Raw genomic sequence first — 15,024 nt, 5'->3', positions numbered from 1 at the left:
ACACGTGGACATGTTGTCAGGATAACATGTAGAATTGATGCCGGAATAACACGTGGACATGTTGTCAGGGTAACATGTAGAATTGATGCCGGAATAACACGTGGACATGTTGTCAGGATAACATGTAAAATTGGTGCCCGATTAACATGTGGATATGTTGCCAAAACAAACATGTAGCGGTGTCACTGGAATAAAATATAGGCATATTGCGGCAAAAGGATGTAGACGTATTGTCTATTACATGTAGACAATATATGATACCGAAATAATGTAACATGTAAGAATGTCAGAATTACATGTTCGTATTCCACCAGAATCACATGTACACGTAGACATTTGCCGAATAACATGTAAACTCGTTGCTGGAATTAGATACGTTTTTATCTAATATGTGTCATATTTGGACAAGTCTATCTTTTCTGTTACAATATTTTGTATCACAAACATGTGTAGTTATGATTGGTGTTTTACGTCGTTCTCAAGAATATTTCATTTCTGCGACAGCGGCCAACATTGTGGTGGGAGGAAACCGGGGAAACCCACGACCATCAGCAGACCTACCCACATACGGCTTGAGAGGAAACCAGCATGAGCTGGACTTGAACTTACAGCGACCGCATTGGTGATAGGCTGCTGGGTCATTACGCTGCGCTAACACGCTCAACTGAGCCACGGAGGTCCCTTCACAAGCATGTGAGCTTCACATTTATTTAACACATGCTTGTGTTGAGGGAACACATTTCTGTGTTGAATGAAACAACACAAGTTGTTGTGTTTGATTTCAACACGAGTGTTTTTTTGTTTGTGTTATGGAAAAATGGCCTTGTGTGAACAAGTCGCCTGGAATAGACACTTGCCTTAAATGGAAACCGCCTAGTATGGACTCGTTGCCTGGTATGGAATCGTCGCCTGGTATGGGAACCGCTTGTCAAGGAAGCGTCGCATGGAATGAACGCTTCAACTGGACTTAATGCGAGAGTTTCAATGTTGATGGGCGATGCAGACTTAAAAAAGCTCACATGAGATGCTTCAGACAAACCAAAACCCAAATAGTTTCTGACATACACCCTATTATAAAGCAAACAAGGAAAACAAACAAGGAAAGTAAAAGTAAAGCACTACATACCTCTCCCACGTCGTTATTTTCTGAAGGCATGATCACCATACTTGGTACACTCTGTCCACTTTTTGGGAGCAGAGAGGACTGGAACCTTCATAGCGTTCGCACTGTGTTTTACGGTACATAATACATTCTCTTCAGACTGCAGTCCAATAGGTGTTGTAAACCCCTATGAAACTACAGGCACTGATATGCGATTGAAATAATATTAGACATATTGAAATTATTCGGAAAATTGTCACGGGGATTTTAAATAATGATCTAGACATGAGAAAATCTATATACACAAACAATGGATTGAAACTTCTTATTTCACAACGAGTTTAATCACCACAAGATTACTGCCCTACTCTCTTCAGTTTGATATCAATATGATAAGTAAAAAAAAAAGTATTTTTAATGCACGTTTACTTCCTCGTGTAGGAAAATTGAACACTAAATTAAAGTGTTTAACGGGAAATTGTTCCGTGCAGTTTCTAGTTACAGAAAGTAATTTGTAATAAATTAGGAAAATAACAATGTACACGTAACTATGTGTAATTCGACGTGGCATTTTGTAACACGAATCTAAACTCTCCAATGTGAACATAGCTGGCCACCAGCATAGCTGTTTCTAGTCAAACCACGGAGTACTCACCACGGTGCAAGTACTAGCTCTTTCAATGCCATTAATCTTGCACTCTGCGTGCTGTCTTGAAGGTAAGCCGACTGACAAATTAATATGAAAACAGATGTTTTAATAGAAAAGGAGGTTTGATTTTTTTAATAGGTTTGGATGAATTTAAATTACAATCGTTCTGTGGTAAAACTGCATCAATAAATTTGTATTCAGTGGCCTACATTGTATTCACTAATGGGGTCATATTGTCTTTATTGCATAGGTAATGAAAAAGTGAGGGGACGAACAATAACCGACATTATCAAAAATGTATTACATAAACATGTAGAAACATCTAGTATAATATCCTTTCTTGCCGGGGACATTTTCAGTATTTGATCACCTCACGTATGTGTAGCTCTAGTGTTATAAAATTGTCCATTTAAACATGGCAACTTTGATATACATTGGTTCATTTATCACGTGCGACAAGCTGGCTTCTGAAAAAAAAAACTGGATCTATATTGATGTCAATCAGCGGTAAGCAGCACATTACTTAAACCTTGTACCAGTTCTATAGACGTCATTCGACTGCATTTCCGATGTTTTCATTCTGAATAGTTGTCTAATTTAGACATGTGAAATGATTAATGCATGCTTTTGGGGGTAATTCCCATATTTAATGGTGAATCCCATCAATGTAAACCTGACCATTGTCATCTTGCAATGCGCGAGAAATATGCCACCAGAATGCACACAAAATTTAAGTGCAAAGAAATGAACAACTGACCACACAGATTGGACCCGAATTAACTCACACTGTGGTCATGGAATCTAAATGTCAGAGGGTAGGCTGTTATACAACAAGTGTTTCGGCACGTGCGATCTTAAAACAGAAGTTTGTGACGGAAACTGTGGCAATGACCCAGACGGACCTACATACCAAAGGCGTAAGTACAAATGGCCAATTACGTGTTACTGTGTTAGAGCCTCTATTGTAACATTATTGATCTACCTTTCGTTGGTTGCGTTCACTTGTAGTACGAACAGACATGGCGCCTGTGACAAAAGTCTATAGCCGTTTACCAGTTATGGCACAGCTCACATTCCAAGCTATACGTTTGCAATGCATTTCGTACTTTCTCTCGTCCATTTGCATTTCAACAATTTTTTATGTGATCCGGTGAGACTGAACAATACAATTTGTATCTGCGATCAGGCTCATAACTGTTAAAACCTACAACCTTTGGCAAGTAACGGGAAGCGGGTGACTATCGATGATTCCTTGCTTGGATTGCAGATCTAATGCAGAAACGAGTAAATGTGTATCACACTTGAATTGTTATAATTTGTGCTAACTTTGTTGGCAGAAAACGTAGCCCTACAATACAGTCATCGACTTATTCGCCTACGTACACGTCTCACATGGCTCGTGATATAAAGATTGGGCATAATCTGCGGCGAACACCGTGTACTCACACCCAGCTCGGCACGGACCACTTCTAGACGGTGAGACTGGGTAAACCTTACAGTATCCACACGTTCAGGATTTACAATTGTAAAAGTGGTCCGTGTAAGTTTAACTGATTTTAAAATCAAATTGCGCTACATAATTGCTGTCAAAGTGAATAATATAGGTTATATATGTATATACAAATCCTTTTTTGCCCAAGAGCAAAAATATCCTGTGTTTTATTTACTTCATGTAAATTTGCATTCCAAAATGCATTTCTGATGGTTTTATTTATTTTTATTCTTGTCTAGCGCCATAACACTTCTCCAGCATTATTCTGCATCGGGCAAAACAATAACGTTTAGGGAGACTATACAGGACATATTTGGCACAAACATCGATCAGTGTGATTCCAACCGAACTTCGCTATTATTTTATAACAACCAAAATAATCTTTCACAAAACATCGTCTCTTGCGGGTATTACCTACAAGAAATAAACCGGGTCGCATTATAATCATTTTACCACTATAGACATTGCAGGTGAAAGTCTGGTCTTTACGGACAGGCAATAATATGAGCTATTCACTTTAAATACAGAAATTTTTATTTGATTAGTGGAAAATGACTTCGCCCAAAATTCTCCAATAGAGCCTTTTTAACTGCTTTATTAACTGTTTATACTTTTAAAAATACAGCTAATGTCGATATTTTCGCTTGTCACATCCACTTCCACACAATACCACACAATAATGCCAGGTACTACATATACAGCATAGCAAAAGATAAGTTCTGATTGTATACAGTATGTACGACTATTATGTTGTTGCTGCTATACAGAAGACCATGTGAAGATGACAAGTACCACAGACAAACTCTCTACGCTCAAGCCAGTATTGTTTTCCATTCGCAAATCTAAATTTGTTGATGTTTTCTTTCTGAGCTGTGCCTCTCTTTAATCATGTAAGTATATATGTAGGGTAATGCTTTATAGTAGTTTAGACAGCATGCTTTAATGTCAAAGCTGACGTCAATACGCCTATGTCAGACTGTGGCCCTGTGAATGGTTTGGCATCCCGCATGATTTGGTAATTTACCCATTTCTAATGAGAAAAAAAATTCCATAAATTAAACAGAAAAAAACGCAATAAATTAGGAAGTTACTTCTCTTACAAATCGCTCTTCAAGAAATACAATCTCAGAGATATTTGCTTTCACATACACAAGTAAACAACATATACCATAAAAAGCAAGGATATAATCAAGGACAAGGACAATAGCAAGGACCTAATCAAGGACAAGGACAATAACATGGATATAATCAAGGACAAGGGCAATAGCAAGGACCTAATCAAGGACAAGGACAATAACACGGATATAATCAAGGACAAGGACATAGACAAACTATATAGGTAAAATCTATGTGAGAGAATTTGTTCGATCAATACACACTCTTTACCATAAGAATTGTGGTCGAAAGTCGTTGTGACTAGCCTATTATAGTCCCAGCTTTTGACCAAATTGTTTCGATCAACTTTTTCAGGGCCAACCAATCTGGGAGTCCAAGTTCATCTGACGATGTAACGGTGATGCTTGGACAGGAGTTGTTCACATCGCAAACTGACAATTAGCATAAATATTATCATTTTTTCCACTGCCGCTTACGAATTGGTACTGCCAATTAGCACAAAGCCGTTATACATTGTTTGGAATACACAAACTGAAAACCAAGCAAAACTAATTCTTCAACCTGACTCAAAGAATTGTGTTTTGAGTTTGCTTCGCAGTTACATATGTATCAAACTGCACGGAGAGATGTGGGAGCTGTGCTGAGGGACCGTCTGTTTGCGGCACAACATCAGGGCTCTACTGAGGAAGCCTCGAAAATGTCTTCCTCAAGTAGAGCAAACGGGTTGTTTGGCAAGCTCCACAACTCATATGGCTCTCCCCTTAGAAAATTTTATACAATTGTAATTAAATTAGTAGGAATAAGGAGCAGAAGTAAATGAGAAGGATGAGGTTACCAGGAAATTATAAACGGGTTAAAATAGTAGAGAAGAGAAAATATGGGAAGAACCTCTGTGGTCGAGGTGGTTAGCACGCCAACACCGCGCAATGACCCAGGAGCCTCTCACCAATGCGGTCGCTCTGAGTTCAAGTCCAGCTCATGCTGGCTTCCCTCCCGGCTGTACGTGGGAAGGTTTGGCAGCAGCCTGCGGATGGTCGTGGGTTTCCCCTAGCCGCCGTCGTATACGTGAAGTATTCTTGAGTACGATAAATTTACGCAGAACATTGAAAATCTGCACAATTTATTAATCTCTAAATGGCATAATGACCTGATGTCGTTTACACATATAATGATCGGGGTAGTTTAGTGTTAATGACCTGATGTCATTTACACCTATAATGATCCGGGTAGTTTAGTGTTAATGACCTGATGTCATTTACACCTATAATGATCCGGGTAGTTTAGTGTTAATGACCTGATGTCATTTACACATATAATGATTGGGGTAGTTTAGTGTTAATGACCTGATGCCATTTACACCTATAATGATCGGGGTATTTTAGTGTTAATGACCTGATGTCATTTACGCATATAAATGGTCGGACCATGGAGGACAGTGAGAACAGAGGGGTGTTTGTGTGTGTGAGTGGGCATGGAGATGGACATGGAAGGCGAGGCCCTCAACGATCGAGATGATGGCTACTAAGTTTGCCAACCATCACGTGTTTGTCAAACAAGGCACAGCATGATATTGCGTATGGATCTAGTTCTCTCTGCTTGCAAATGGTCGTCCCACCATAACGCTGACCGCCAATAAGTGAGATATTCTTTGAATACGGCGTAAACACCAATCACATAAACCTCTCCTTCTACCCATGGATCTAAAAAGTACAAAACTCCTAAGCTCTTCAATAAACACCAGCCTAATAAATGACGACCTTGATACCGTAAATATCACGGTAATGTTTACTGTGATACTATTTTAGAGCATTCGTCGATGTTGGACTGGTTTTGGCTATCGTCTTTATGGTCTGTGGTATTTTCGGCACTGTTGCGGTCTGGTATGTGTGTTACACGTAAATGATCATTCATAAATGAAAACTACGGTAAGAAATCAACAAAGAATACCGCGATAATGTGGGACTGCTCTAGACAAATCTTGGAACTAAAAGTTATCGCCAGCAATTTATCGTTTGAAACAGTGCATCATTCATTTATATACATAGACATGGTTAGAGTTAATACTATACCAGGTCAAATGTTAGATTTATTTGCGCGAGTGAAGTTTGTCCAACAAACCTAATTGAACGTAACCAATCAGACAAAAATTACCTTTCGAACTTCTAATTATTTTTCAAAGAAAACACAAAAAGCTAGGCTTAAAAAATTTCTACATGTTTTTAAGACAGCGCCCCACTAGTTAGTAGCAGGTAGGACTCAAAGCACTACCCTGAATATTTCAATGTTTAGTCAAAATTCCTCTTAATTTCTTTTTCCTATGGATGATTTTCCATCAAATCACTTTGTTGCCAGAAAGGCTGCTATAGGCTTTCACTCTCTGTACCTCATGGTTATATATTCTCAAAGACCTATACATGCTTATCCTCGGCAACACCTGCTTGAAGGAACTTACAAAGCACTCATTCACGCAAGGTTTGCGACGTTAAATGCACATATCAAATTTAAATGGTTAGTCCAGAACAACACGAATTGTTGTGACAGTCACTGAACAGGATCTGTACAAATAATACTAGTATGGAGTTGATGAAAACATGGGGCTAGAAGTCCTTGTGCGGTGAACTTGAACGGTACCTGTATATGAAGCCGAACGTTGCCGCTACAGGTACTGTCAAATATAAGTTGATTTGGCTGCAAAATGTGTGATGAGGCTATTGTACACCACTACGAGGTTGCACGCCACTGCTGATATAGATACTGGTAACCTTTATGTTGGTGCCCAGTGATATATATTTAAACCATCCTTTTATCTTGGACCACATTCCAATACGAATCAGTAGTTCCTGTATCAATATTCAAATCAGTATCCGTGTCAGATTGGCTGAAAGCAAGAAAGAAGATATGTTTTAAAATTAACCTGCACGCTGCGCTCCAATTCACATGGAGTTATCTCCCTTTCCTTGTAACTATCACTGTCAGAGTACATTTCCACGTTTAACATTGACACACAAATATCATAAGAACATTCATTGATAGCAGTGAATTTATCTACAAAGAAATATTGTAAAGCAGTACTTCGTTAATCATGAGTATCAAAAAATTCATAATAATATTTTACCGTTTTGGTAGACCTCTGTTATCCACAAAATTAGACTGAAAATCCTAGATGCCTGCAGCGTGCGTCTCGCACACGGTTACACGTCTGTTATATTCGGGTTCAACTAAAGGCCGAAGAGAAACTATATCGAAAACGGACTAATACACACGAGATCAATATATGGCCACTATAGCTATAATTGATTTATTCAATTTAGTCATTTGTAAAACACTGCACGAAATGTAAACTCTCTATCACCAAAACATGCTGCTTACAGTTAAATATGAATGAACGAATGCTATCATTGATTTATCATCATATTGTTTCAGTGATGTAATAAAAAATGATACAATCAGTGACCTAGGTTAAAAAAAATGTTTATTTGTGGTAAAAAGTTTAATTAGCTATTTTAATTTATTTCATAAAGAAGGGATTCTACGGTTATTACATGTGTAAATTATCCTGGACACTATATATTAGTGTGTGGGCCTCCGTGGCTCAGTTGCTTAGCGCGCTAGCGCAGCGTAATGACCAAGGAGCTTCTCACCATTGCGGTCGCTGTGAGTTCAATCCAGCTCAGGCTGACTTCCTCTCCGGCCGTAAGTGGGAAGGTCTGGTAGCAGCCTGCAGATGGTCGTGGATTTCCTCCGGGTTCGGCCCGGTTTCCTCCCAAAATATTGCTTGTCGCCGTCGTATAAGTGAGATATATTCTTGAGTACGGCGTAAAACACCAATCAAATAAATAAATAAATAGACAACTAGATGAATAAATAAATAAATATATGTATATGTATTAGTGATTTTCTTTTCTGAATACTTCATTTAGTTTTCTAATTAACTTTCAGGTTTAGTAATACGGAGTTTCCAAGTCACTCTTGGTTAAAAAATATCCTAACAGCAGCAAGCTGTGATTGAAGAAAAAATTGTTAAAAATATTGAAAATTAAAATGCTAATATTGGTAAAATAAAAAAAGCTTAGGACTATGAATTATTAAGCTGACGGATATGAATAGAGGTCAATCCTTACTATCTGTATTTGGATCTGTGTTCCCAGAGGACACTGTATATGGGTACTTTTTAATACCACCAAGTGACAGGTGCGATTTCACTATTTTACACCAGCTGGAAGTCTTGCTGAAAATCTGTGAAACACCAAAGACATTTTGAGAACATATATCCAACATTCAACAAGTGGCAGCATATCATGAAGGATAAGTATATTAGAAGACAGGACCTACAGTGACACTAAAAATAAGCTGTTAAACAGAAAGTGTGTTATCTGAGTAAGACTGAAATGTATTCTATTATTGCAGCAGATTATTCTATTAATTCCGCATAACCATCCTATTAGACCAACAGATAATTATGTTGAATGTGACACAATATTAAGTTATAATAACAGAATACATTCTAGCGTTACTCAGACAACAGGTTTTATGTTATATTAAACAGATTAATTTTTTTAGTCTAATTCTATACATTTTCACGTTCTTTTCAGTTTCTGTTCATTTCAGTGGCTGCTATACCTATAACTAACATGCAAAACTATTGAAACAAATGAATTTATTATGTTGTATAGTTTCAGATTATTCGTCCAGTCAACATTCGTAATAAATGATCTACACTGTGAGCATTTTTAAATGCTTGCAAATTCATCTGCAGGAACTGGTTTGGTGGATTTGTCGACTCGCCTAGGTCATGGTCAAGACAATCCTAAGTTATAGACAAAACAATACTATGTTATAGACAAAGCAACACTATGCTATAGACAAAACAACACTATGCTTTGGGCACCACAATACTATGTTGTGGACAAGAGAACGTTATGTTATGGACAACACAATATTATGCTATAGACAAAACAACACTATGCTGTGGACAACACAATACTATGTTGTGGACAACACTATGCTATGTCGAGGACAACAGAACGCTATGTTATGGACAGCACAATGTTATGTTATAAACAAAACAACACTAAGCTTTGGACAACACAATACTGCGTTATGGACAACACAATGCTATGATAGGGACAAAACAATGCTATGTTATGGACAGCACAATGCTTTGATATGGACAGCACAATGCTATGATATGGACAACACAATACTATGTTATGGACAACACAACACTATGTTATGGACAACACAGCACTATGTTATGGACAACACTATGTTATGGACAACACAATACTATGTTATGGATAACACAACACTATGTTATGGACAACACTATGTTATGGACAACACAATACTATGTTATGGGCAACACAACACTATGTTATGGACAACACAATGTTATAGACAACACAATGCTATGTTATAGACCACACAATGCTATGTTATGAACAACACAATACTATGTTATGGACAAGACAATGCTATGCTTTGGACAGCACAATGTTGTGTTAGGGACAACACAACACTGTGTTATGGACAACACAATGGTATGTTATGGACAACACAATCTTATGTAATGGAGAACACAATCTTATGTGATGGACACGCAATACTATGTTATGGACAACACAATCCTATGTAATGGAGAACATGAAACACCATTACACCAACAAAAGTATCCTGTTGTCATAAGAAAACAAGTCTTTCATATATAAGGTACTAGTTCGTAGCAACGTACGATCTGTTTTGTCATCATTCGGAAAACATAGTATTTTGTGAATTGAAACATTATTTTGTTAATAGAAACATTTTTGTTAATTGAAGCAGTATTTTGTCAATTGAAACAGTATTTTGTCAATTGAAATAGTATTATGTCACTTGAACGGACTAGCTTTTGGAGTGCTATTGGCGAGCGGTACAAACAAATGTTTAGAAACAATAACATTATTCATCTAGCTTTCCTGGTGTAGACACCAGACTCGGCTCCAGCTCCCGCACAAAATCGTCATTTGGTATTTGGAACAGCTTGTATATATGGCAATATGTACGCCACGTAAAGAACACAGACCTTTGAGGAGAACGGGGACTGAGTACGCCACACTTTTTAAATTAAAAAAAACATTGATGGTTTAATTTGCAATAGGGCGGGTGTGCAATTTAATGACATTCATTTCCGAATGACTGTTATATGGCTATTATCCTGTTCTTCGCCACTTGTACATTTTTGACTAATAAAACATAACGGAAAAGCTGCATGTATAATGAGATGTTTGTATTTTCTTCACTCTATGCTATTTCATACTCATACAAAGCTAGAGATTTTATCTGAAGTAACCTGTTAGTTCGGTTTCCGTGGGCCCTCAACAAAGACAACCGGAAATGCTGGTTAAAATCCGGCGTTGGACAGTGCATGAATGTTGGTTAGCGCGCTAGCGTAGCATAATGACCCAGAAGTCTCTCAACAATGTGGTCGCAGTGAGTTAAAGTCCAGTTCATGCTGGCTTCGTCTACGGTCGTAGGAGGGAAGGTCTTGCAGAAACCTGCGGATGGTGGTGGGTTTCCCATGTGCTCTGCCCGGTTTTTACCCACCATAATGCTGGCCTCCGTCGAAATATTCTTGAGTACGGCGTAAAACACCAATAAAATAAATAAATAATATTGAGCATGGGGTTAGACGTTTTTGTATGTTTTATGTAGGTGTCTCATTTTCTTGCCCGATCAAGTACATTGTTTGTAAAGATGGTACAGGAGAGCTGTTTTGTGACGTCACGTTAGGGTATCTAAAAAAATGGCGTCGTGTTCATTTTCTGTTCATTCTGTTGATAAGCGTAGTCTAGTTTTTAAAATATTTTTAGAAAACCTATACTTTGGGAATTAATTCACATGTAGTGGCTGACTTTATGATTGCTTTAAGTGAAACATTTGGTTCGGTTCTAAACCTATCAGAAATATGCGAGTATATCGACATGTACACATGTCACTTACATACTTGGCGAAATAATCACACGTTGTCTTATCTTTCAGCCGCCAAAACCGTATAACAAAAATTATGATATGCAGTCCGTGACCCTTTATAAACTCGTGATGCATATTTCCTAATCAAAAGCTCAGAACAAATGCAAATTACACCACTCGCTTAATAAATTTGATATACTGTTACCCATATATAAAATATATACAACGTTGACTTGAACAGCGTATATTAGTGAACCAAATGGTACATGTAAGTGGTAAAAATGACTGTTTGTGTATTTTTGTAAATACCAGTACTACATTTAAGTCCGGGAACAGAATTGTGAAAAAATGCATACATTATAACATATCGAATAACGCCTAACCGTATATCTAATAGAGATTATGCGTCATTGCTTATACAGTCAACTTCTGCGTCTGAGTTTACATACGACAATTATAATATGTGTGATATATTTTACACTGATCTATATAGAGTTTACTATTTGACAGTAGGATCTGACACAAGGTTTTACCAATGCACATGCGGTAGAGAAAGGCACGATCCAGAGCACGAGCAAGGCAGGTAACTGCGATTCTTTTGATTCTACATTGCCATTTTGTGTTACGCAAATTCCACCTTGTAACTCTTGTGTATCTTTTACGTTTATCTGTCTTCACTATTAGAAATGACTAAATCAATTTACCAACAAATTCTCAGGCAATTGGCTAACAGGACTGTTACTCTGACGGCAGCTTCTGAATTATATACTATTGTTTAAATCCTCTATTCTATAGTGGGAGCTTTGTCATAGGGATACACAGTAGCGAGCTGTGGGAGCTATTTTATCTGTTTCATCAAGTCTGTCGGTTGCTGATGCCCTCAGGCGAAAATACATAATTGACACATTTAAGGTTAAATTAACACGGCAGGAGCTTGCAACAGTTCCGGATTGACTCGTTCACATATAGGTATGTCTGCTAAGGGGTGATATAACCTAATGCCAACGAAAAGCCATGTTTCGGCTCGTATGACATCTGGATACGATACCAACAAGTTTACATGGAAGTCAAAAGCAACGGATGGAGAAGCCGCTAAAACCTATGGATCAATAGGAAAAGGTAAGTTATTGTGTACGAGTGTTATTAGCTGCACCTGTTACCCTTATATAGATTAAAATACATAAATGCCGCCGTCGTAAAAGTGAAATATTCTTGAGTACGACATAAAACACCAATCAGATAAATAAATAAATAAAATAGATAGTGGACATATTGTGACTCCATTGTGCTTGAACACCATCGAAATATTCCTTTAACCCATTGAAATGTTCCATGCGACTAAATTATTTCAGTGCAACATTGAATGGGGGGGAAAAACTTTCAAAACTGTTTAAAATGTTTCGGGAACTGATTTTCTTTTCATTTATTTTCACTGCGGAGAACCTTAATGTAGGGTGCTGATGAACTGCCTTTCCGCCTCACAAATCTGTAGGTAGTCAAATGTAGTTTTGGCAATAGCGTGCTAAATAGCGATGGTTGCCAACTGGTTTGGGGCTAAAATTTATTGGTGTTAGTTTTCCACAAAATCCCACCATAAGATTATTTAGAATTTTACAATAAAGATCCATAAACACGACATATTTTGTGCTCCATAGGTTTTATTTGTGGTGTGTTCTAGCAAGGAGGTATGGAAATAAGCTATTCAGTCTTCAGATTTGAGGGTAATATCGGGGGTTACAAGACTTTATCAGATGTCAGTCAGATAGATAACAAGTTATGCAGGTAATGTAAATAATGAGCGCTTTCAAAACTGCACTTTCTATTCGATTGTATTACCTGCCCTTGTGTTGATCTATCCGGATTTCTAAAGAACATTGAAGCATAACGAATTTTATTGTACCAAACTTCAATGTCCGGAAAACATAAACACAGCTCAGAATATCTAACATACCATGGACGTCATCACCTAAACTTATCCCTCAATCAACGTGCGGCTGTCCAAAATCGTAAGCATTCTTCCCACATAAACGTTGACCCTGACGCACATGCTATTGCTGACACCATATAAAGGATGTCCTCAGCCAAGTTTATCCCTCAGTAAACTTTTCAAAATCATAACCATATTTTTACATAAACACTGACGTTGATCCAGGGATGTCCTCCACTAAGCTTATTGCCCGATAACCACGCGACTCGTAACCATGCTTCAACATTGACCTTGACACAGATGTTATTTCCTACACTATACCAAGCATGTCCACACCTATTACAGCCTTATCTGCACCAACCACGTAGCAGTCCGAACTCATAAACATGGTTTCACATAAACATTCACCTTGACGCATGTGTTATTTCCTGCACCATAGCAAGGATATCCTCACCTAAGCATATCGCCCAATAACCACGCGGCTGTCAAAAATGGTAAACCACGCTTTCCTCATTAACATTAAACATGACATATGCCTCATTTCCTACACAATACCAGAGACGTCCACGACTATAAAGCTCATCCCCCCAATAGCCACAAGGCTATCCAAAATTCTTCTCACAAAAATAAATTCATGAATTCCGTGAATTCATGGAATGCAACTATGAAACTGTACTTGTAAATAGTCAGTATTTAAGCTTGTAATAGACATCTAGATAGAAAGACTAAAGTATTTTTTTGACCTTTGGAGCATAGTTGGCTTCACCGTATACATCAAATAGGTCCAGAGCTAATGCCACTCCTCTACCCCCACCCACCCACCCCGCCCCGCCACCAACCACGCGGCTGTCCGAAATCGTAACCATGCACCTCACAATGATGTTGAATTTGACAGATTCGTGGTAATTTTAATGTTACATCGCTGTAACTAATCAACCAGTAGGCCCTATAGGATTAAATGAAAATTATCTTGATTTCCGCTTAATGTTCTTCAGAGGAAACCCGTTCACGTTCGAACTGGCTATCCAGCTACCTATTTCCATCAGGGTTCAAAAAAGAGTTTAAGCATCTCTGGAAAATAGCTTGGCCAACGGTGGGTATTTCCGTGTTAATAGTTGGTTGTCTGCTAATAATCTAGAACAAGTGAACACGACTCTTTACTTTTACCCAGGCATACATTTTGATATAAATATATTCTATACATAAGTGAGCTTGGATGAAGTTGTTAAAGATTGTGAAAGCGATTGATTGTATTGCTACAATAAAATCAGGCGAAAATTATTTTTCTCATTTTCAAGAGTAATAAAGATATAAATGAGAGGTTGGGCCAAAAAAAATTTGCATTGCGTCATGTATTTGACAAGCTGACAACGTCCGCCCGCACCGCTCCCACCCCCCTCTAAACACACACAGAGTTTAAACAGAGTATACATCGTCTCTCCCCAGGTATCGACAACATTGCTTCTGAACATATTTGGATCAACCAGTTTGATCTTCTGCGGTCATCTCAGCCGGGTAGAATTCGCAGGGGCTGCCATGGCAATTGCGGTAAGAACACTCATGTCTGACAGAACTGTGCGGGGTGCCATGACCATTGCGGTAAGAACACTTATATCTGACAGAGCTGTGCAGGAATACCAAGATTATTGCGCTAAGAACACTCATGTCTGACGAAACTGGGCGGAGGTGCCATGACCATTGCGATAACCACACTGATGTCTGACAGAGCTGGGTGGAACTGCCATGAACATAACAGTCAGAACACTCATGTTTGACAGAGATAGGCGGGA

This window comes from Liolophura sinensis, chromosome 7 (assembly GCF_032854445.1).
Source record: "Liolophura sinensis isolate JHLJ2023 chromosome 7, CUHK_Ljap_v2, whole genome shotgun sequence".
Classification (NCBI taxonomy): Eukaryota; Metazoa; Mollusca; class Polyplacophora; order Chitonida; family Chitonidae; genus Liolophura; species Liolophura sinensis.
The sequence above is the reverse complement of the archived record's forward strand: the minus strand, read 5'-3'. Positions refer to the sequence as shown.